At 39.1% G+C, this 18,177-nt stretch overlaps 1 protein-coding gene across 2 annotated transcripts in view; it reads left to right on the forward strand.

The window, feature by feature from the left end:
• lrrtm4l1 (leucine rich repeat transmembrane neuronal 4 like 1) overlaps window positions 1-18,177 on the forward strand; it is a 264,599-nt gene that overhangs the window by 76,395 nt on the left and 170,027 nt on the right. The window contains exon 1 of one of the 2 annotated variants that reach the window (XM_057818277.1): window positions 13,464-13,505. The exons of the other annotated variant lie outside the window; for it this stretch is intronic. The gene's annotated coding sequence lies outside the window, so the exon portion shown is untranslated. Of the gene's footprint in view, window positions 1-13,463; window positions 13,506-18,177 lie in introns of those variants that run through there. 2 annotated transcript variants of the gene reach the window in all.

Genomic DNA, 18,177 nt, shown 5'->3' on the forward strand with positions numbered 1-18,177 from the left:
ATCATTACCCACCAAATTCAATATGCTGGCAAATGCATTCATCTAAAAAAAAAAATATTGAGAGCGAGACCGCTCCTCGTCCAGCGAACGTGAATTTGTGCTTAGGGCAAGATCATCTGTCGCAATTAGCGATCTTTGACGCTATCCTTATTTTCCACTTCAAGCTTGTTCCTCTCTCTGCGGCTTTGAGACTTAAATTAAAACCTCGACGAAGTTGCTCTCCTAGCTAAGCCTACGCTAACATTTGCCTTTGTAAGTTTTTAATTAGTTTTGATATTAAATTTGAAAGGAAAAAGTGTTTTGTTTTTGGCGAGCTTTTTCATGGTGCTAATCTGTTGAAGCTACTCACACATGGAAAAATACTATTGTACAACGTTTTAAATGTATTCATTTTGTATATTTCAGTTACCACGATATGAGAGCTCAATAAATGGAAGAAAAGTACGTCTTGTGTTTTGTTTTTGGGTTCGCTGACACACACCCGACAAACGGGGGAAGGGGTTAATGCTGCCGCGCCACTTTTGGCTGCATTTTTGACACACGAAAAATAATAGCGAATCCCGTACTATGGTGTGACAGATCATTTTAGTGTTTCTCCTCGGATCTACACAATTCACGTAGGTCACCCTTTTTGACTTCAAAACGGCGAATTTCGTCGAAAGGTGAGAGATTTTCATGCCTGTGTCTTATTTTGTCAAATTCAAAAGCTGCAAAAAATAGGAAGTTTACAGAACGGCCCAGGAAATTCCATCCAACTTCAGTCATGATGACATTCGTGACAACAGTGATGATGAGTGGCTTCCAGACGTGTGCTTAGGTGTAGGAGTCACAACTGGAAGTTTCATTGATTTTCTTATTCAGGCCTATGCATTGTGCCTATAGTGTTGAAAGTGTTGAAATTTCCCCAAAATTGTTGAAATGTATATCAAAGCATAAAAGGGATCAAGGGTTTTTTATATTATTAATAGAACACAACTTAATTCATTTTTGATAATAATTTTACATTTTTTTATGTTTAGTTTACAGGTGCATGGAGTCCACTGCTTTAAACAGGCCTGTAACTTCATGGGGAAAAAAAATCATGTTTTGAGAAATAAAAAAAATTGAACATTATTTTCATGTCCTTAAATGAATAAAAACACATCAGAAAAAAATTTTGACCAAGGATTTCATAATTCATTGCATCAGAGGGTTAAAAGACACGCTAGGTGCCAAAATCAAGAAAAATGGAACAAAAAGTATTTTCAACACTGAAAAAAAACCTTTGGGGAAGGAGCCTTTGCAGCAAAAAATTCAAACTACTGCATATTATATATACTAAGATGATATTTTGTTCCCTACAAATACTTTTTTGTTTTTGACATGATATTTTCACATTACTGTCATACTGTTTTTAATTAATATTATATACTGTATTCTCTTAGTGTATTTGAGGTATGCAGATCAAAATTTGATCGTCAAATAAAAATATTGATTCAACTTTTTTTGTAAAGAAAAAATGAAAAAAAAAAAAAAAGTACTGTAAGTACTTATCTGCTAGTTCTAATTTAGATTTAAAAATTATGTCTGCTGTAGAAAAAAACCCAAAAACATCTCAAACGTTTACTCAGTAAAACTTTTACACTCATTTTTTTATCACTTCCATCAGATTTTGGCCCTACACCTGCATTTAACCTGTAAATTCAGGCTGATGTCCGCAATCGGAGAGCAGTTATTTTCCTCTGGTGCCAAAGCTGTCTCACAAAAGTTTTTGTTGCTTTTGTTTTTTTATATCATTTTTATGAAAAACTGAGACTTTAAAATGTTTTTCAGATATAAAGTAATGTAACCTACGTGGTCGGCATTGAACTTCAACAATATATATAGCGTTACGTGTGGAGTCCCTCAAGGGTCAACTCTTGGACCACTCTTATTTAACATCTATATGCTTCCCTTATCTCAGATTATGGAACAGTATGACATCTCCTATCACACCTATGCAGATGACACACAACTGTACATTTCTGTGTCCCCACATGACTATAGTCCCTTAGTCTCCCTGAGTAAATGCATTCATCAAATCAATTAATGGATGTGCCAGAATTTTCTCCAGTTAAATGTGGAGAAGACAGAAGTGATCATTTTTGGGCCAAAAAAAGGAAAGGTCAAAGATAAACAGGCACCTTAGCACAATGTCACTTACAGCTACAAATCAAGTCAGAAACCTTGGCGCAATTATTGACTCAGACCTAAAATTTGATAGCCATCTAAAGTCCATCACTAAATCTGCTTATTACCACTGAAAAAATATAACCAGAATTAAGGGGCTTCTGACTCAACAAGACATGGAAAAACCTATGCATGCATTCATTTTCAGCAGATTGAACTATTGCAACGGTATATTTACGGGTCTTGATAAAAAAATCAGTCAGCAAGCTGCAGCTAGTACAGAATGCTGCAGCCAGAGTCCTCACAAATACAAGGAAGCTGGACCAAATTACACCGGTTTTGAAATCATTACACTGGCTTCCAGTCAAAGGATAGACTATAAAATACTACTGCTCGTCTACAAAACACTTAATGGGCTTGGATCAAAATACATGCTTGATTTGTTCGATTCCTTTGAGACATCTAGACCCCTAAGGTCGTCTGGAACGGGTCTCCTGCATGTTCCAAGAACAAGAACCAAGCAGGGTGAGGCAGCATTTAGTCATTATGCTCCTCACCTCTGGAACAAGTTACCTGAACATCTGAAGTATGCTCAAACTGTTAGCTCCTTTAAATCAGGGCTAAAAACGCTTTTGTTTAGCACTGCATATCCATAACTGTCTATATATTTCAATCTACTTGCTTTCTATTCCTCCTGTGCTTATCTCCATTGCTTTCAATTAGTAGTTTTTGTTTTGTTTTTATGTTTGTTTTTATTCTATTTGTGATTAAATGCGATTTTTATGTATTATTTTATTCCCTATTTTGATTTTCTTGGTTTTTACGTTGTATTGATTTAAATGTGATTTTTATGATCTTTATGTGATGTGACTTTGAATTGCCTTGTGTTGAATTGTGCTATATAAATAAATTTGCCTTGCCTTGCCTTTATCGGGTGGAAAATTTGGATGATTTGCTGTGGTCAATAATAGTCTCTTTCAAATGTACCACAAGAACTAAACAGGGTGAGGTGAGACAGGTACGCATATTGTCCAACTTTCTTTTTCACATTTTGTTAGTGTCAACAATGCATTATGTATACGCGTCCACACAATAGGCTGTGTAAAACAAATTAGCTCAAGATCCACTACAAGGGTCAATAATGTTAATTGTGCTGGAACTAAACAGTGAGAGTAATCTTTAAATTAAATCTACCTTACAGCCAAAACAATTGGCAGCATGGACTGTGGCTGTTTGTCATTGTGTCGCAAGTTGATTCACGCAAAAATCAATGTGGCTATAGATCTTTGTTAAAGCATCCTTAAGCAAGACACAAAAACCCGATTTGTTGGACAGGGGAAAGTTAAATCCTACCCAAAATGTGTCTAAGATGGATATGCACAGTGAAGTACTCAAATCAAGCCCTTGGCAACCACCTTATAGAATTAAATAGTAGTGAACGTCCTAGTACTCAACGCTTAAGTAAACCTTTAGAAAAGGAAAAGTTTTAAACTGTGATCCATCAAAATAAAAGCACACAGGTGCTGTAATGACAGGCATCCCGTGGCAATACAGAATACACGGCTGAAAATCCCATGTTTATTATACAAGGAACAGTCAGGCTCTCACAAAAAGAACTGCACATACTGTATCAAAATTACTCCATAATGGTCGAAACTGTCAACTTCACCTTTACTGTCGCACCTCCCGAACGCTATATAATGCTGCCGTAGTTAGTCAGGCTTTTCATATTTCCCTGCCCCCTGGCTTCCGCAAATGTAAACAAACCAAGAGGCCTGACAACTAGCCGACATGCTAACCCGAACCGAGTGACGTCTCAGTCTTATTTTCGCTTTCAAAGCAAAAAATCACACAAAACTAGCCCGGAGCATGTCACACTGCTGCAGGGTTGTCGATTCTTTTCGCCGATCGGCTACCCGCCCGGCGGAGAGCAAGTTACAGCTCGTTCCCCTGCTACTACGGACAGGAGAGCTCTCCGGGGAAGCAGCTGGAAAGATGATAACGGCGATGACATAAACAAAGAGCGGCGTGGAGTTTTTGTGCAGCCAACATGACAGACGAAATGTGTCTTAGGAGATGTTTTCTATATGTCCATCCATGATGAAACGTAAATAAATAGTCCTTTATTTTAAGAGAGTTTGTAGTGTTTACTTTGCAATTGTTGTATTCGTGGCCATTTTTAACACAAAGTCAAATTTGACAGAACAACGGGCACATAAAGAGGGCAATAAGCCGAGTGTACTGCTCTCCCGGCGGGGGGATGTGCGACAAGCCGCCAGTGTCGTCGGCCGAGTCGACAAGGAGCATGTCGGCCACAAAACACAAGCCACCTACATATTAAAATGATCCCAGTATTTGACATAATACAAAACAGTAGGGCTTGTTTTGGCCAATATCAACCGGTGAATGGGAACCTTTTGAAACCCCAAAAAGGTTCACACGCCTCTCCCTGGTGCGGCAAATTTTTTCTGCAGCCGTTTGGCTGGTGTGATGCGAAAAATAAACAAATTAATCTGCAAAATCAGCCAAATCATTAGTTCTTCTCATACAACAGTACGGCTGGACAGTGAAGAGGATTCCTTCTACCGTACACATCACAGCGCCCTCTTTCTCAACTCGAGACTGGAGCCGGAAGTCACTCATTGTTACGGCGCGGGATTAAAAAAAAAAAAAAACTTAATAAATATAGCAATCACTTCCACACACATCCAAGTGGTCCATTTCATGAGGACAATATGCCCAAAAAAATTTGACCGAAAAAACAAAACTGAATAGAGGAAGAAAAAAAAAGACCGTCTTTGGACAGAAGGACAGTTTTTATTTTTGCACTGAGCATGCTAACAGTGCTCACTTATTTACTGATATAACACTGACAAAGCGGGACAATTGTTGACAATATTCGGCACGTTTTCGCTGAAAAACAACCAAGCGGCTTATCAGTGAGATTGGGGTCTAATGTCTTTGAGTGGCATTTTAATTGATTTGGCTTCCGGCTGTCCGCTATAATCATTTTTAGAGACCGTAAACAGTCGTCTTTCCTCATCCACCACTTTATTAAATGTCAAAGCCAAAAGGCAAACGGCCCGAAAAAAGCGCATTCTCGGAGGCCGAGGGAGAACCGTAGGTGAGGGCGGTCGTCGTGACGATCCCAAGCCGAAAATGGCACTTCTTGGGCGGACACATGAGAACTGGAGAAGACCATGGGTCGCTGCGTGAGTCCGGCCGGAGGTGTAGGCTACCTGAACACGGCGCACAGCTCTCCAGCACTTAATGAGTCTCTTCCGTGTGCTCTTGCTTACTTCAAAAATACTGCGCGCACTTTGAAAATGAGAGCGCCACTGCCACCCACTGAGTGGATGTGCAAGTACACTTTATTCTAGTATGGCAAAAAAAAAAAAAAAAAAAGCATGTTCCCCGAGGTCACACGCGCCACCCCTGGCATCGCTCTGTGCCCCCCTGGGGGGGCGCGCCCTACTACTATTTGAGAAGTACTGCCTTAACCTATAAAGACTGGCGAACGGCGGTTCGGAGGATGACCGCTGAGATTGTAGACATATTCCGAGTCAGTTCACTGATGCGCACACCACGCTCATTATTTTCTATCATAGCCATCTTCATTTCAATAGGAAGCAACACTTTTTTCCTTTCGTCACCACCTGCACTAACTTTCTTGGGACCCTTTATTAATGATTTCTCTCACAAGAAAATCCGCTTTGCTGTTGTCTTGCGGGACAACAATGAATGTAAATCGCAATATTTCGAGCATGTTGCCATATGTTGAGACAAATTACGAGTCAAATTTTGCGTCGGATGTCGTAAGAATCGTATGTCGAGGCGTACGTCTGTTAAGGTACCACTGTACTGTATTGTGGTTCGATTCAGTAAAATATAATTAAATCATTGTTGGAAGTTTAAATTATTGCCGTATTTGTGGCAAATGTAGCCATTTAAAAAATCTGTGATTTCTATGTGAAAGTAGTAATAAGGGTTCGGTTGGTTTATTGTGTAGTGTATTTATCCAAAGTAACTTTTAATATAAAAACTTCAAGCCCCCCCCCCTTTTTGTACTTAAGTGAGTTCATTCTTGTGTAGTTTTGTGATCCCTAAGGGCTGACAGCTGCATCATTAAACTGTTTTTTATATTCCGATGAGAACATGTTTTTGATTCGGGCGACGTGATTTGAAAAAGTGCAGGTCCTACTTGTGACTGGATCAAACAGAATTCTAAAACAAAGTTTCCTTATTATGAACTTCAAATTGGGAAAAACATATTGTTTTCGTTTTATCGTAGATCTTACCTCAGGTTGTATTGGTACTCTATATCATAAAGTATTTCTAATGTTTGACATTACTGACACCCATTTGCATTCAAATGGGCTCGCAAACACCCCATAACTGTGCATATGTTATATGTATCGTTTTATAGCGGTGGCTTGTTTTCCTTGTTGTATCATTGTAATGCAAAAATGAGCCCATTAAAACTGAATATGCTCTCAGATCTTTTACAAAATAAATGCTTTCACCGTTCGTTGAAACTTATAAATACTTAATTCATTAATACAGCTCTCAGGCAGAAGCATACTTTGGAGGAAGGTATTTTTGCCTTAATGAATGCTTTTTAGGATGGTATCCATTCTCATTTCATTTGTATATAAGATCAATGTGTAGTTTCAACAAGGGGAAAATACATCTAATCAAATGCACTTCAGGCGACACGAGTGCCATTAAGACTAGAACACAATTGTGTGTGACTCAGCTGAGCTCCCAGCTCCCAAATTGATGTAACTTTCAAGGTCTTCATCGAAGGTAAAAATTATTTTTTTAAAATAATTTTTATTCATTCATTATTAATATGATTTAGGATTTTGTATTGAAATGTATAATTTTTGCAAATGAGACATAATACACAATGTCCTCACTCATTCCATTCTGCCATAACATAAAAATTTTAAAACCCCCAAAGTATCCATCTATTGATTTTTTTTTTTCGATCCTGCAACCTGTTCAGGGTTGTACTGTAGGCAGCTGGAGCATATCTGAGCTGACTTCAATTGATTGTCAGGACTGCATTCTGAAGTGAGTTTTTAAGCTTAATGTCACTTTAGTCTCATCCATACAGTGGGGCAAATAAGTATTTAGTCAACCACCAATTGTGCAACTTCTCCTACTTGAAAAGATTAGAGAGGCCTGTAATTGTCAACATAGGTATACCTCAACCATGAGAGACAGAATGTGGAAAAAAAAAAAAAAAACAGAAAATCAAATTGTTTGATTTTTAAAGAATTTATTTCCAAATTAGAGTGGAAAATAAGTATTTGGTCACCTTCAAACAAGCAAGATTTCTGGCTGTCAAAGAGGTCTAACTTCTTCTAACGAGGTCTAACGAGGCTCCACTCGTTACCTGTATTAATGGCACCTGTTTTAACTAATTATAGGTGTAAAAGACACCTGTCCGCAAACTCAGTCACACCCCAAAATCCACTATGGCCAAGACCAAAGAGCTGTCGGGACACCAGAGACAAAATTGTAGACCTGCACCAGGCTGGGAAGAATGAATCTTCAATAGGTAAAATGCTTGGTGTAAAGAAATCAACTGTGGGAGCAATTATTAGAAAATGGAAGACATACAAGACCACTGATAATCTCCCTCGATCTGGGGCTCCATGCAAGATCTCACCCCTTGGTGTCAAAATGATAAGAACGGTGAGCAAAAATCCCAGAACCACACGGGGGGACCTAGTGAATGATCTACAGAAAGCTGAGACCACAGTAACAAGGGCTACTATCAGGAGCACAATGCACCGCCAGGGACTCAAGTCCTGCACTGCCAGACGTGTCCCCATGCTGAAGAAAGTACACGTCCAGGCCCGCCTAGGGTTCTCTAGAGAGCATTTGGATGATCCAGAAGAGGACTGGGAGAAGGTGTTATGGTCAGATGAAACCAAAATAGAACTTTTTGGTAGAAACACAGGTTCTCGTGTTTGGAGGAGAAAGAATACTGAATTGCATACCCACTGTGAAGCATGGGGGTGGAAACATCATGCTTTAGGGCTGTTTTTCTGCAAAGGGACCAGGACGACTGATCTGTGTAAAGGAAAGAATGAATGGGGCCATGCATTGAGAGATTTTGAGTGAAAATCTCCTTCCATCAGCAAGGGCATTGAAGATGAGACATGGCTGGGTCTTTCAGCATGACAATGATCCCAAACACAGCCAGGGAAAGAAAGGAGTGGCTTCTTAAGAAGCATTTCAAGATCCTGGAGTGGCCTAGCCAGTTTTCAGATCTCAACCCCATAGAAAATCTGTGGAGGGAGTTGAAAGTCAAAACATCTCTAGCTCTAGAGGAAGTCTGCATGGAGGAATGGGCCAAAATACCAGCAACAGTGTGTGAAAAGTTTGTAAAGAGTTACAGAAAAAGTTTGGCCTCCGTTATTGCCAACAAAGGGTAAATAACAAAATATCGAGATGGTATTGACCAAATACTTATTTTCCACCATGATTTGCAAATAAATTCTTTAAAAATCAAACAATGTGATTTTCTGTTTTTTTTTTTCTTCACAACGTTCTGTCTCTCATGGTTGAGGTTTACCCATGTTGACAATTACAGGCCTCTCTAATATTTTCAAGTGGGAGAACTTGCACAATTAGTGGTTGACTAAATACTTATTTGCCCCACTGTATGCATATAGAAGGGTCATTTTAAATGTATGAATCTCTTGTTATATTGTGTCCACCATATAATTTATAGTTCTATCTAAAGTGATCTTATACGTGTGTTCTCACTCATGCCTGTGCTTGTATATTCATACACCTTGGAGAGACCCCGACTATAGTTTCAATACATACAGCAACTTGAACCCTTATTCTAGGGTTTTTCATTTTGTTCAAAGATTGATTTTTTTCTCTATGCCATGTCAGTTTACCAATATATCAGCACATCATTAGTCAATGCAGGGATTGAGGTTGGGGCTATCGATTGTTTTAGTAGTCGATTAATCTATAAACTAGTTAGTTCGAATAATCGACACTTTTAATGCGTTGCAGAATAAATTTTAGGAGATGTATTAAAAAGCCTTGCTAATAATGCACTTTAAAAAGAGGATTTAATGTGAATACAAAATAAAATTCCCAAGTGTTTCTCCAGACTGCAGAAATGCACTTTTATTTAAAAATAAATTTTAAAAAAATAAATGAGGATCTAAGTACAACAAGAGAACAATTGGCTCGCATAAATGCTATAGAATGTTAACTTTTTTTTCTTACATTGCTCTTGACAAATTGTTTAAAGACATATTCCCACAAAAAACGGCTAAATATACTTAAGCTAAACTACGAATGCATAAAAAAAATGTTTGCTCAAACAAAAACGTACCTTATTTTGGTCTTAACAGGGAGCAGCTGGATTAAGCCATGTTAAATGAGTTATGTCATATTCACTGTTGCCACTAGAGGGCACTGTATCCACCCAGACTTCTTAATAGGACTAGTTGTTATAGATCCCAAAGGAAATTAATCAGCAAAGCAGTTGAGGTCCTCTTGGGTGGACTTAGTCACTTATCGAGCTGTGCCACCAGCTCGACACATCATCAGTTGTGTGCCCCAGCTTCATCAGGTGTTTCGGCCACTTAACACAATACACCCTCTGCTGGGGTTGGCCCACCACAGGCTGATCAGACCTGGGTGAGTGTCAAGCGGTGGCACCGCACGGTCACTTGGCAGCCCATGTTGCGTCCCTGCGTTTCAGCCACAGCCAGTGACTGCTCCGCTCTGCTGTGGCAAGTTCTTTGATTGCCTTCCGTTGGGCCTGCCCTCTGATCCCCACCTCCTTCAAGAGCCTTGTGGTGGACCTTGCTACAAAGCCTCTGCAGCCGACCTCCACTGGCCACACCTTCACGTTCCAGCCCCGCCCCTCTGCTTCAGCTGCTAAATTGGCATACCGCAGCCTCTTCCGTTCAAATGCCTCATCGATGGCATCCTCCCACGGGACAGTCAGCTCAACGATGAAAACATGCCGGCAGGATTTGGACCAGAGGACCAGGTCTGGTCGCAGATTGGTTGCTGCAATTTCGGGTGGAAAGGTGAGCCTCTGGTTGAGGTCCACTCGCATTTATTAGTCAAGCCGGAGTATAAGTAGCATTTTTGCGGGACATTTACTTGATAAAATCCAACACATAAAATAGATATGTCATCTTGAAAGGCAATTTAATAATAAAATATAATAGAGAACAACATGCTGAATAAGTGCACAGTGTACAGTGCATAAACAACGAAATGCGAATATACTGTCCTCACCAGGATGCTACGGCTCGGTCCTGGCTATACAGCGAGCTAAACTCCCAAATGACGATGCTGGACATCCGTATAATTTGCTGAATCAATCCTCGATACCAAATAGGTTTGCATCAACGTAAATAAATGATAATTAGGTGCGATTACTGCAATGACACAAACGGTTAGCATGCGTTCGCTAGCATTAGCACATCGTTCAAACAACCACACAACTGGCTTTAAGTGTCCGATCGCAGGTGGAAAACACACACCAACAAGAACAACAACAACAGAAAAGATGATCCACACAGGTGTTGCCTCTGTAGAGATATTTTACAAGCATAAACAATGAACGTAGGTTCGCAGCCGTGTCTCTCTCTCTCTCTCTCTCTCTCTCTCTCTCTCTCTCTCGCCCACTCGCTCAGAGACGCTGCGTAGCCGTCTGTCTTCTTCTGGCGTGTTAGCGCTCTTCTTCGCGTAAACATGTGCGAGTGCTCCCCCAAGTGAGCCTGAAAGCGCCACAAACTAAAAGCATGCATTTCAATATAAAAAAGTCAATAATACAATTGAACACACATTGCCAAAGGCAGAACGCAAACGTGGCCATAGCTATTAAGAGTTATTTGGATGACTATAGCATAAAAAACATGCTAACAAGTTTACCAAACCATTAGTGTCACTCCAAAACACCAAAATAACATGTGAAATGATATCATAATGTGCTAATAATTTCACACACAAATTGCTCCTGAGTATAAGTCGCACCCCTTGCCAAACTATGAAAAAAAAAAACTGCGACTTTTAGTCCGAAAAATACAGTAAATGCAAAAACTAAAAAAAAAAAAAAAAAAAAAAAAAAACATCGATTACAGCACCACTCTAATTAAACGAATACTTGAAGCAGCAAAATTTGATTCGAAGCTTTTTTCTAATCGAATTACTTAATCGTCGCAACACTTGTATGGATGCACATAGGCATGAGGGAGTACATTCCATCTATATCTGTTCAACCATCTAAATTAACTATCTGTAGCTGTACTCAGTCAAAAAAAAAAAAGACTGACGCAACACGAGTGGAGTTCAGCTCTACCTCAAAATAAAATGCATAGCGTTAACCACCAACGTAACAAGTCCACCAAGCTGAGCTTCTATGTTCTGATGAAACAAACAGAATTCTTAACACGAGCATTGATAGAGGCGATTGTACGTACTCGGGGAAAAAAAAACCTGTCTGTAACAGGTACTCGTGTCACACGAGTATCCGGCTCATCCCTAGGTGCACAGTTATGATTCAATAATCACATGGATGGCAAATCCGAAGGTGTATGTTACTGTTACTCTATTCAGAATCTGTTGCCTCAACATGTAGTTGGAGAAGACACATTCCTCATGGACAGTTCAACAGACACCTAATTATTCAGCTTGCACGGTCAAAAAAGAACAGTTGGATCAAGAAATTGAACATCTTTAAAGTTTATATACAGTATATATATTTATATTGATACTGTTACTTTTTATGACTTCATAGTGTCCCTATAGGCAATAAAATCAGTGTCCAAAACAGTAAAATGATAATGTCTCTTTGCATTTCATTATGGAAATTACAAACATAATCAAAATGGGGTTTTGTCAGAAGTCAACCCTGAAGAGGGTTGAGACAATAAAACCAAATGTTAGGTTAATTAAAGACTGTGAAGCGTTTTTGGTTTACTCTTCTTGCTTGTGCCCAATGAACTCGTACTCCTTCCCAGTATGCAAATTGGCTGAGGCAGCCGGATCAAATTCGCAACCATGATAAATCAAAGTGTGTAGTTACATAGAACATGTGAGCTGTGCGGCACATGCAATTTTCATGCGTGACTTATTTTTGCCAGATTCTACAAGCACAACGCAACAATACAGCACAGTGCAGCACAAGTGCCAGCGAATGTTCTATGTGGCTACAGCATTAAAAAAAATCTCTTTTATTATTAAAACACAATGAATTCAATACATAAAACTGTTCGTCATGTAATATTGGGACCAGTGTTCGACTTAATGAAAAGGAGTTTTACATTTTCAAGTTAGTTGATGATCAAGTGATTTTGGATGTTCAAATCCATACAATTATTTATGACTACATAGCATTTTTTTTACATCAATGAAGACTATAAGAGAGCTACTGTAGTTGAAGTGGAGTGGATAATATATCGATTAATTCAGATGTTCATTATTAAATTAAATTAGCCTGAATGGATACGTCTGTAAATATGGGTGTATGCCTTTAAGAAGGGTTAGAGTGGAATTTCAGAACTACGAGGAGACGAGCTGATGGCAGACAATGAAAATAGTGTGTTTGATTGTCGCACGTACAGTAAAGCGAATGAAAGAGCTTTGCCGGCTAACTTCATTTTTGTTACTTTGTCACCATTGGAGTGATAATTGTATGTATGCAATGTGGATGCTGATCTCATTCAATGACTCGCGTGAAATGTCGATAATATTCGAAGCGCTTCTCGGCAGCTCAATGCGGCTGATCCGTTAGCATCCTTTGGGTGATGTATGTGTTTTTTGCTGATGCGTGTGACGTCTGGCAGAAGGAGCGCAAGCGTTGCGTGCCTGGTGTATTTCCAGGGTTTCATTTCTCACGCCCTCAAAAATATAACATGACCTTGGTCGTAATATTAAAATAAGTTGATTTTGAATGAGAAAGGCTATTAGTCTATTTTGCAAAGCCAAGTCATACCTTGGAGGACAATAGAGGATAATGACACAAAGCACAACTTTAAATTATGCAAGAACTATTTAAGGGTGCATGGCAACGCATTTGTGGCGAAAAAGTCAGATAGCATGACATTTTCATTATGTTGATGTTACATGCTGCTTTCAGCAGCATTGATATGTTTCTGCCTGCTCTCTTTTATTTTGGTGGGTTCCTGTTACTTTTTGTTAACTTTGTCAGCTTTGTTTTACCTCCCCTGATTACCTGATTGCCCAAACCTGTGTATCATTAGCCCAACTCCTTATATACCCCTTTTGTTTTTTTGTTGCGTGCCAGTGCATTTTCATTTGTTGGACCTGCAGCAGGAAGCTACGACACTGTCTTCAGGGTACGTTTTTATCTCATGCCTTCTCTTTGCTGTTACCAATTGTGTTTTGAAGAGCTTTGATTTCACGTTCCTGGCAATAAATCCCATATTGAAATCTCCCATTTAAAGCAACGCTAGGTAACTTTTCAACCTTTATAAAATATATTCATAACATTTGTGATATGTTGACTGGCAACTAGTTGAATGACACCTCTTAGAGGGAGGTCTTTATCGATTTCACCGGCACTAATTAACTTTGAGGAGGAATGCAGGCACCCTGCCACACAAAAAATCTTAAAAATGTGCTGACTGCTTTACGGCATACTTCACTTCCCCCATTCGTTGATGCCAACGCTTTTGCACGAATTCTGCAAAGATGGCAGAGCAACAGAGACAAAAAGTTTTGTCTGAGGGAGGAAAAAAAAAGGGGTGGCTACCAGGATATACAGAATAGACATTGGCTTGGCTTTCACTAGCTGGCGTGTGAGCGTCGTCAGCGTTGACGAGTTTGGATAGGTTGGGCCACACGGTTGCTAACCATCATATGCTATTGCTTAACGACAACTGGATTCATTACCTAATTACTTTTCATACTTCACACAGCCGCTGGAAATGGGAATGTTGTTTAATCCATCTGCAGGCGACCATCATGATTTTACGACACTATGCGGGTGTGCGCTGGTCCTCATGAGAAACACAACACAGCGCTGATCTTCATGGAAAAACAAAGGCAAAACACTACCGCTTTTGTCCACCGGGATCGCTAAAAGACTAAAACTAAAGTTACCAAGTGTTGCTTTAACTCTTCTCGTGCATTTGAGTCCAGCAGTGAGTGCCCCGTTTAGACTGTTGAAAACACACTAATAGGGCGGCACAATTTAGCAAAATAACCTCACTATAAATGTGTCATTGTGTTGTTTATAGGTAAGATCGTTTTTAGGTCAGAAATGCGTCGAAAGTTTTAAATTTTCAAAGATCTGGAGATAGTTGCTCCAGCTAAGACTGTGGTGTAACACAATGGTCAACATCTGATAGATTACTGTTTTAAGTTTATTGTAGTGGTCTGAACTACATAGATTACCGAAATGGTTTCGTATTACTATAATTTTCAGATGACTGACATAATTGAACTGCTAACTACAGCTGCCTAAAAATTAGCTTTTAATTCAAGCTTTAGCAAAGTTTAGCTGATTTTTACTGTGGTTTGATCTAGGGCTGTCCCAAACGACTAATTTTCTCCCGATTAATCAGCCGACTATTTTTACGATTAGTCGACGAATGTTTTAATTTTTTTCATTTATTTATTTATTTATTTATTTTTTACTAATTTAGCAATGACATTTTTATTGACGCTTATCAATTCACATATATTTTTATTTTTTAATAATTTAGCAATGAAATTTTTGTTGACGCTTATCAATTCACAAAAACATTTTGGAACTCTTAAATTCTTTATTAAAGTACAAATAGATAAATAACAATAATAAATCACAAACAATGAGTTCAAATGCTGATAGAATTAACTTGTGCAAAAGAATGGAATGTAAACATTCAGAACACTGACTTCACCTTTCCAACATGATTCAAAACAATTCTTAAAAAAATACCTAGCATTAGTATTATAGTACAATGTAGTACTATATATAATAGTATTATAATAATTATTCATTGCCAATCAGACTTTTCATAAAGGGTGTCATTTTAAAGGTATTCTTAGTGTAGAATCTGAAGTATGTGGGATTAACTCCAGAAATCGTTATTTATATAACGAACATGACACGCTTTTATTTTGAAATGTTCACCGGAAGTACGCTCGCTAAACCGCTACTTTATGCTTTACATTCCACAAAAAAAGCACTTTTTGTCATTGCATGTGGTGTCAGTAATAGATTTCCAGTCCTTTTGCAAATGCTGTTAACCAGCGATTTTTCATGTTTGAAGTGTCACCTTTTAACTGCAAGTTTTGGACAAGGCTGCCTGTTTTATAGCCGGCTAAAGTAGGTCGTCTTTTTTCCCATTCACCTCAATGTAGCAATGCTAACGTATATAGTGTTTAATATAGATGTTTTCTTATTTTGTATGTCTGAACTTTAATTCTACAGCGTGTTGATGACAGAAAAGAACTGGAGTCTCATATGCCATCAGCACGCACACACAAATGAATACACGCACGCTCGCGCAGCGATAAAATGCAGCCGTGAAAATGACCGCCCTCATTTTTATTTACCATGCAATAAATGGAATCAGTGCATATCGCGACAGGCTTAGCAACTTCAATAAAACATATCATTAGTTAGCTAGATGGACTTACAATCTCCTGTCATTATCATTCACGGCCGACGTGCAGCCAAGCTTTGCATTGAAGAGACAGGACACAACAGTGTACCCCCCTTTGTTTCTTTAAAAATATGTCAATGTTTTGGACTCTCTGGTGCGCTTTTTTGGCTTTGTGCCGATTTTCCCGCTTGCATACCAAGCGTCCGACATTCTGAACTTTCCACGCATATATTTTTTTAACCCTTCATTAACCGTCGACGGGATGTTGTGCTCGTCGACGGATTTACGTCATCGATGACGTCGACAATGTCGACTAGTCGGGGCAGCTCTAGTTTGATCAAACTAAAACGCACCACTGTGGCACCAGACGGTACATTGACTCTTAATCAAGTTACCAGATGTAATGGGGAAATACCAAGGCACTCACACATTTTCTCTCTCCTAAAATTAACAGCAATCATAATCGGTGAAGAAATGTGTACCTTCAAAGTCCACAAACAGAACTTTTTTTTTCTATATGGTGCATAACTTACTGACTCAGTAGTGAGGAAGACTCGGTCCATTGCAGGTTGAACAATGTCCATGTTGAGCACTTCCTTCGACGGGTGAAGAAGCACAAGATTTTTACCAAAGTAATCCCTCTGTCACTCACAGGCAGCATCGATCAACTCTATAGTCTGTTGTCTCTGAAGCAATTATAAAAATGGGCCATAAATTAAATCCTGGGCAAGTGATTAATGGTTCAACAAAAAAAAAAAAAAAAAGACATAGCTTCAAATAAATTAATGTTGTCTATTTTGAAATATCATTTAAGCATACACATAATGTGTACAATATGATCATAAAAATGCTGTTTTGAGTTACATTCATCTGTATAGAGGTTAAAGATCAGTTAACACACCGAATTCACAACTATTGTGTAACTCATTTAATTGCATGAAAAATACTTTTTTAATTGGTCTCTTCATTAAGTGGTATTGTGGCATGTGTACTGAAAATTCTGTAAATAGTTGGCTCTCTTCTTCAGGAAACAAACAAGCGGCACAAACTGAGCAGAGATTGCAAAATTCACACCACTTACATATAATTAGCAATTGCTTGCCAATAATGAAGGTTGCCTTTCTCTACTTTGTAAATGGCATAATCAACTCGAAGGTATTTGCATTCAAAATAGCTTGGTAAAGTCGCTCATTTGATCTCAACAGAGCCAAATGATGTCTTTCCAAGAAGGTTGTTCCCTATATCCATCCTAGTCCATTGGGTGGCATGCAGGCATGGTGCATTTAAAAGGAAGATTGGCCACATTTTGGTTGGTTGATATAGTTCATTTTGGCGTAGTGTGTCGAGGAAGCAATTTTTATATTCTGGCCACTTTTCATGAGTGCCTTTTGTCGCCATCCTCAGCAAAGTGCTCTGCTAAAGTCTATCCCCTGACGGGGCACATTTCTCTGTAGGCAGTAACAAGCTCCATTCTCAGTAAATGCCATTCTAGTGGTGCATTCTGAGAACTTGTTGCCTTAGTAATAAGGAACGACAGTGGCAAATTTTTGGAAGGTGACATTAAATTAAGACATTTTTAATTTGTTGTCACAAATTCTTAGTCTGTTGGAAACAGCTGTCTGTTCTGTTTTGGCACTCTGGGGAATGGGAGTGTGTCTGCCTGACCTATACCATTACCAACTGTGTTGGTGGATATTATAAAAGACAAAATACTTCAGTCTTGTGCCTTGACTCTATTACTGGGTTTACTAAATCCGGACCTTGGAGCCACTTTTCCTGTCGTGTTTTCCATGTCTCCCTCCTCCAACATACCTGAATCAAATAATCAGGATCATTATCAGGCTTCTGGAGCGGTTGCTGATGACATAATCATTTGATTTAGGTGTGTTAAGGGAGAGAGACGTAGAAAACACGACAGTAAAAATGGCATCGAGGTCCAGATTTGGTGAACCCTGCTCTATTACCTCACAGGAGGAAGTTCAAATGCCACGAAAAAATCAGTTCTACATTAAAACGTTCATTAGGACCACTAATGATAGACTTAGTTATATCTCGACATACGATCCTTCCGATATCCGATGTAAAATTTGACTCATTTCTCGACATATATCTCGACATGCTCGAAAACAATTTATGACTGCATCGCAAGTTGTTTCCCCGCAAGACGGACGCACGGTGGATTTTCCTGTGAGAGAAATCAACATGGGTCTGAAGAACGTTGGTGCAAGGGGTGAAAAGGAAAAAGGTGGCACTCAGCATTGAAATTAAGAAGGAAATGATAGAAAAATATAAGCGTGTTGTGCTTATGAGTGAACTGGCTTGACAACACTGCTCACCCCGCCACCTACCCGCCCTCTCCTCCCTCCCTGCCTCCGTTTTCCAGTAAATTAAGCTGGCAAAACATCTTTTTTTCTTT

The sequence above is a fragment of the Corythoichthys intestinalis genome, chromosome 17, assembly GCF_030265065.1.
Source record: "Corythoichthys intestinalis isolate RoL2023-P3 chromosome 17, ASM3026506v1, whole genome shotgun sequence".
NCBI lineage: Eukaryota > Metazoa > Chordata > Actinopteri > Syngnathiformes > Syngnathidae > Corythoichthys > Corythoichthys intestinalis.